Source organism: Rhagoletis pomonella, unplaced genomic scaffold (assembly GCF_013731165.1).
Source record: "Rhagoletis pomonella isolate Grant_MI unplaced genomic scaffold, Rhpom_1.0 Rhpom_scaffold_00009, whole genome shotgun sequence".
Classification (NCBI taxonomy): Eukaryota; Metazoa; Arthropoda; class Insecta; order Diptera; family Tephritidae; genus Rhagoletis; species Rhagoletis pomonella.
In genome coordinates, this window is record NW_023458563.1 from 20,669,649 (window position 1) to 20,676,582 (window position 6,934).

Sequence of the window (6,934 nt, forward strand, 5' to 3'; positions counted from 1 at the left end):
CAACTTCGTCTCTTGGACCGCAGCTATCAATATGCCATGCCTTCCCATGAAGACGGTTATCTCCTCGATCTTGCTCTGAAGCCCGTTACAGTTAAATTGAAGGAGCTTCATGTTATTCGGGAGACGTGTGGTGATGCGGGGTGTGAGGGATGTGTGGGGTCGTGCGGCAATTGGCTGTGTGCGCTGCTGAGGTGGTTACCGCCCTGAGGTGGTGGCGGGAGGCGGGAAGGTGCCTCTGCCCGGCTGGTTGATATCCTTGTAAGGACAAAAGCTGACATCACCGCCATCCAATAAATGCGTTGGAGGGGCAAGGCAAGCAATGTCTGAGGCCTTGTGACGTCTACTACAGCTGCCATGTAAAGGAGCGCAAATTCGGAGTTGGATTTGTGGGGGGGGAGAGACTCCGTCCCCGAGTACTGTGTTGTTGTTGTTGTAACAGCATACAAATTCCCCAAAGAGATTTTGGGGAGTGTTGCTGGAGTGACAGTCATTGGCCAGATATAAGTCTGGGTCGTTCCGGTTACGTAGACCCGACTGTCGTGGGACAGTTGATAAGGTCAACTCTTGGACAGAATATGGTCAGATGAACGCATGCCCGACGACTGGAATTTAAGTTTGCTCTGCCCAATCCACAAGAAAGGTGACCCCGCCATACGCGCCAATTACCAATAATAATAATAATAATAATAATATGGTAAGGGCTAAGCTCAGGACCTTACCGGGGTCACACAGGGCGGATCGTGAACGGCCTACTCCGGTAGGTTAGCTGCGAATAACCAATAAGCAGTCCCAGACCAAGAGCGGCAGGAGACGAGGGCCTGATTTAAAAGATCAGAAATGCTTGATGAATCTCCTGTGTTTGGGCGAACAGATGCCGCCCCCCAAAAAGCATCCCAGGATTGAGACCAGTTAGATCCTGTTCATGGCATACTGGAGCGTGTATACGATTAGTCTGATATTAGGCTGGCGAGAGCAGTATTCCGCCACTTTAGTATGTGAGGGTGACACCTCACAGAAATGGCTGGTGGGCTAATGCTGCAATCGCCTCCGTCTCGTTAAAACCCTGGCAGGTCTTCAAGTACGTTCAATACACGTCGCCATTTAGTTGGCCGCACAGGTCCAGTTGAGATTTACTCCTGGTTTTGCGCTGTCTTGGCTCTGAACACAATATCCCATAAGGACTTGTGTCAACCCTCGCGATGGCCTGCTCCTTTGAGAGAAGGGAACTTCGGGACACTTAAAAGCGACTGTGCTACGTGTGGAGATAGCGGCTTGAAGCGGAGACCCAATTGATTGAAAATGATTAAAACAAAACCAATAAATGAAACCAACGTCGATGTTACGGAGGAAGAATGCAGCGCATTCAGGAAGAGCAGTAGAGTCGTGCGCTCCCCGCCACAAACTCCTCTGCAGGCAAATTCCGGCACCACGAGCACGGAGAAAGCCGCCGGCGCACAGTGCTGTATGAGCGGGCAAAAATCAAAAAAATTGTTGTCACGTATGTCAACGTGTTTGGTATCGTTGGAAAGGAAATTTATCCTAGATTAAGGATCTGGACTTAGTTTTTGTTTTTATCTCATAAGGCTCTCACAAAAACCTCTTAAAGTTGTGTGTTTTTTATATATTTTTTCTTTTATGAAAATGCCTTTAGCTGGAGTCTTTAAAAAAAAAATTGCTAAAAATACAATTTATCATACTTTATCTTAAGACACAATTTTTCTAATTAGAAAATCTGTAAGGAAACCACTCTATAGAGCTTTTTAAAAAATATTGAGTTTCCTGGCTGGAATGGCCTATTTGCTACACCCTAAAATTTGTTGCAGAAAATTAAAAAAATTCCTAAGTTTACAAAGGGATAAAAAAAAAATATGTAAAAGTATGTTTTTTTTTATTCTTTTATTTGAAAGAAGGGGCATTTTTCTTTGAAATAAAAAAAAAAGTCTGCAGACTCATTGCGCTTTTCGAAGAAAATCGTTTTTTTTAAGGTTATAAAATAAACTTTTGCAAAAAAAAAATTTCACTGATTACAGTTACCACAGTATTTTCCATTACTTAAATGCCAAAACATTCTTTAAAAATAGTAAAGTTTATTACTGTAGACACACGCGGTAGTGTTCTGTGCTGTGTAGTGAAGCGTAAAATAGTGAAAAAACTAATATTAATATGAATTCAATTATAAAAAACTCAATTTTAGCTGATATCTGGATTTCTACTCGTCCATCAGATAGAGTGTCTGCATTATCTGCATTTTTTGAAGACAAATTAATACACGCTAAATGCGACAAAGCACTTTTGAATCAAAAAATAAAACTTTTTAATAGTAAGATGAAAAATAAGTGGAATTATAGTGGCCGCCAAAGAAGCGCTTTTGAAAAAACATATTCTAAATGGCTAAATTGGACATTCCTTTCCCTTCCGGATTCCAATGGAAATAAGGATAAATGTGCTGAACGGGGAAGACCTTCTAAAGAAGAATTTTGCGAAGCTTCACGGAGAACAAATCGAAGGGTAGAGCATTTGTTGAATATACTACTATACTATACTACTATACTATACTATGGGATGGGATTTTTCTGATTAGTATGATTTCTAGTATAGATTACACTTTTTCTGACTAGTATGATTTCAACCTGAAATTCATGAATGAATTCATGTATGAATACACCACAATTCATGTATGAATACACCACAAAATATATAGTCAATGAACTAGTGTGTTTGCTGAGTAGGTTGGAATTTGACTGCATGATGACTTTAATTTTTCAATAAACGGCGTTAGATAAAACAAATAATTTTTGATTCAGTATTTTGCAACAACTCTTGTTCGTGCGAAGTAACTAATAAAAAGGAAAACAAAATTATATTTGTCTTTTGAGTATTTAATGTCGTCTTGAATGAATCAAATTTTTTAAGCGTGTGACATCCACACCAAAAGATATAATCAATTTAAAAAAACATTTTGTAGTCAAAAAGGACCAAAATGAAAGTAGCTGCCATTCCTAGAGGGTTTGCGTAAGAGAGATATAGGGAATCTTATTTGCCATGAATTAAGCCATAGAGTGAAGCCTTGAAGTCTTTAATATTATTAGGAAAACGCCCTGTATAAATAATAAAATAACTACTCAGTATTGGAACTACTTCTGAATATCAAATTTTGTAGTTTCAATCTCAGTTTCCATGAAAAATGTAAGAGCTAGGTAAAAAAAATTGATTTTTGAAATCTCCGTACTCTAATCCACCAAGAAACGAATTTTTACTCAAATCCGTCCATTATTCTATTTTTGCCCACTTTTTATATGGAGACACAGCACTGTGCGGCGTGACGCAGAAGGCTACACCTTGCAAAATGGCAACTCCCGGCAGCCGGGATAGTCGTCTTCAAACGCCGGCTGCTGCAAACAGCGACAAGCATGTCACCGCAAGCTTGGGAACTTGCGAAGGCAATGAAGATGAGCAATTGGCCCAGATTCGGCTCGTCTTGAAGAAGATGCAGAGCGCTGTCTCTAAGCAAAAGAATGTGTCCATGGACATAAAAACAGGTATGGCCCAAATCGAGGAGAGCTTAAATATATTAAGCTACCTCCGAGAGCAGCGCCGGAAGGGGTCTACCCTTTCCGAGCTGCGGAAGGCTGGCCCTGGCTCGCAAAAGAGAGGTCGAACTCGATCCGACTCCCCTACAGGCGAGCCGGAAAAGAAAAAAAATACTACTACTAATAATAATAATAGTAATAAAAACATTATTATTAATAATCCTAACAATAATGGCAATAATAATAACAATGCACAGAAAACCGTACCAGACAATCAATGGAAAACGGTTGGAAAAAGCAGAAAGCCCAAGCCAGGGCCAGCGCCAGGTGAACCCTTGGTCAATAAGGGCGAGGCGACCAGCCGCAAAAAAAGAAGAGGGTGAGAAAAAAGAAGAGTCTCGCCAAATTAATCATTAAGCCAGCTGAAGGCAAAACCTATGCAGAGGTGCTGGGAACGATACGTGGTAAGCTCCAACCCGAGAAGACGGAGACCGTAATTAGATCTGTTCGGAAAACCCGCGAAGGCGGCGTGCTCATCGAAATGGAGCGCTGTGGCGACCACTTAGCATTTAAGGAAAATGTGTGCACTGCCATTGGCCAGCTTGGAGACGCCCGTATTCTCACTAGACGTTTACGTCTAGAAGTTCTGGGCATGGACTGCCTAACCACGGCCCCAGACGTGGAGAACGCTATACGCGGGGAGTTAGGAGACAAGATGAATGGCCAACTTCGCGTCTCTCTCCTCGCTGTAAACTCGCGAGAACAAAGAATGGCTGTGGTGGAAATCGACGAACTGCCAGGCCGGATTCTTATTGAAAAGGGGAAGCTGCGAGTAGGTTGGATTATCTGCCGCGTCCGAGAGCGCGCGGATGTCCAAAGGTGTTTCCGCTGTCTGGGGTATGGCCACAAAAAGGCGGCATGCAAAGGCCCAGACAGAAGCAGTTCATGCTGGAAATGTGGTCAGCAGGGCCACATAGCCTCTGCGTGTAAAGAAAGCCCAAGCTGCTACCTGTGCTCGGCAGGAGATGGACAGAAAAATGCCCATCACCTGCCCGGCTCGGGAGCGTGCAAGGCCTTCAGGGATGCCCTTGCTGAGGCTAAGACAAAGCTTGGGAGAACATGATTAAATTTATACAAGGCAATATGAACAGGAGTAGGGTAGCTGATGACCTGCTGGACCAATTGGTTCTTGAACAAAGAGCAGACGCTGTCATCATCAGCGAACCCTATAGAACAAAGGAAACCTGGCATGTTGACCAATCAGGCTCGGCCGCGATATGGATTGCTAACCCCAACCATCGCGCAGAGAGCAGCGGGGTCGGACGCTGCTACGTCTGGGTAAAAATGGCGCAAATCACTATAGTAAGCTGCTGCCTGTCTCCAAAGGGCACAGTCCTTGTCTTCAGGGAAAAGCTCGAAGATCTTGAAGACAAATTGCGCGATATAACCGGCCACATAATTGTTGCTGGAGATTTCAACGCAAGAGGCGTGGAATGGGGTATGCCCCAAACAAACACCAGGGGAAGACTGGTCCTTGAAATGGCAGCCCGCATTGGCCTGACCGTCCTCAACACCGGAATGACCCCTACATATCGAAGGCCGGGTTTTGGATACTCTATCCCTGACATAACTCTGGTCTCAGAAAGCTTTCTTCGAAGGTCTGACGGATGGAGAGTGATGGAAGACCTGAGTGGTAGCGACCACAACTACATCACCTTCCAAGTCACTGACATCACGCGAGGGCAAACACGTAGTATCCCTCGCAGGAAACCAGGATGGAACCCGTCTAGGGTCGATGTTCGCAAGTTCGATACGTCACTCCTAGCAGATTCCCAAGGCATTTCACCCACAACGGGAGAGATCCACAACAGGGAGTCTTGTACTAAGCTGGTCAAAGAAACTATGCGCTGCATTCACCGGGCATGCAAAGCCTCAATGCCACAGAGGAGAGCATGGCCAGGTAAAAAGCAGGTATACTGGTGGAATGACCGAATTGCTGAGCTGCGAAGGGCCTGCCATAGAATGCGGAGACTCGCAACGCGCGCTCGTGGTAGACCCGAGGCGCTGACCAGAGCAGCGGCAAGGCTCCAGGCCCAGATGGCATACCAGCGGAGGCAATCAGGTTAGCAGCGGAAATGAGCCCTGATCTTCTGCTTAACATGTACAACAGCTGCCTTAGGGCCCGGGGTTTTCCCAAGCCAATGGAAGAAGGCGAGACTTCCCGCCACTCTGCATGCTAGACACAGCAGGCAAAATGATGGAGAGTCTGAGATACTTCGCCGACCTAAACGGGGTTAGATCGCCGAAACAACAGCCCTTGGTCGGGTGAAACCCGAGTCATTCCGGTACGTAGAACCGGCTGTCGTCTGCAGAGCTTCATCTGCCTCGGGAGACACGCACTACACTTGCTCAACTTCGCTCCGGCTACTGCAGCAGGTTAAACTCCTACCTGAGTAGGCTGAATGAGGATGTGCCGAACGAATGTCCGGCATGCGGAGAGACCCCACATGACTCGAACCATCTCTTCGCATGCCCGGAAAACCCGACAACCCTAACGGCCCTGTCCCTGTGGACAGATCCCACAGAAGCTGCACGCTTCCTAGGGTTGCCGTTAGTGGAACTTGACGACAACGACTGAGATACCAACCGATCTGGGCGGGGTTGTTGTAGCCGCTACAACAACAACAACAACATGGAGAGTCTGCTCAAAATACGCTTGACGTCAGCCATAGAAAGCGAGGGAGGCCTTTCACCCCGACAACATGGCTTCAGGAAGGGACACTCAACTATAGGAGCAATTGGCGAAGTAGTCGAGGCGGTACATAAGGCCGAAGAAGCCTGCCACCAGGCGCGGCCAATAGTGCTGCTAGTAACACTGGACGTCAAGAACGCCTTCAACTCGGCAAGATGGGACGATATGCTGGAGGCCTTGGAACGGTCATTCAAGGTTCCAACATACTTGCTAGACATGATCCGGGACTACCTCAGAGACCGTTGGCTTTTGTACGACACAACACAAGGTCAGAGAAAGAGACGTATAACCGGCGGAGCGGCACAGGGGTCTGTACTTGGCCCGGACCTCTGGAACCCCACGTATGACAGTCTGTTGCGCACGGAAATGCCGGAGAGCGCCTTCCTTGTCGCCTTCGCGGACGACGTGGCAGCCGTCATAACAGCAAGAAATGTCCAGCTAGCACAGCTCAAGCTAAACCAGGTCATGCGCAACGTCAGTGGATGGATGAGCGATCACGGTCTGCAATTGGCTACAGCCAAAACGGAGATCGTGCTCCTCACCAGGAAACGGATGCCAACAATTATAAATATAATGGTCGGACCTCAACTCGTGACGACTTCTAGGTCTACAAAATACCTAGGGGTGAAGCTTGACAGCAAACTCACATTCT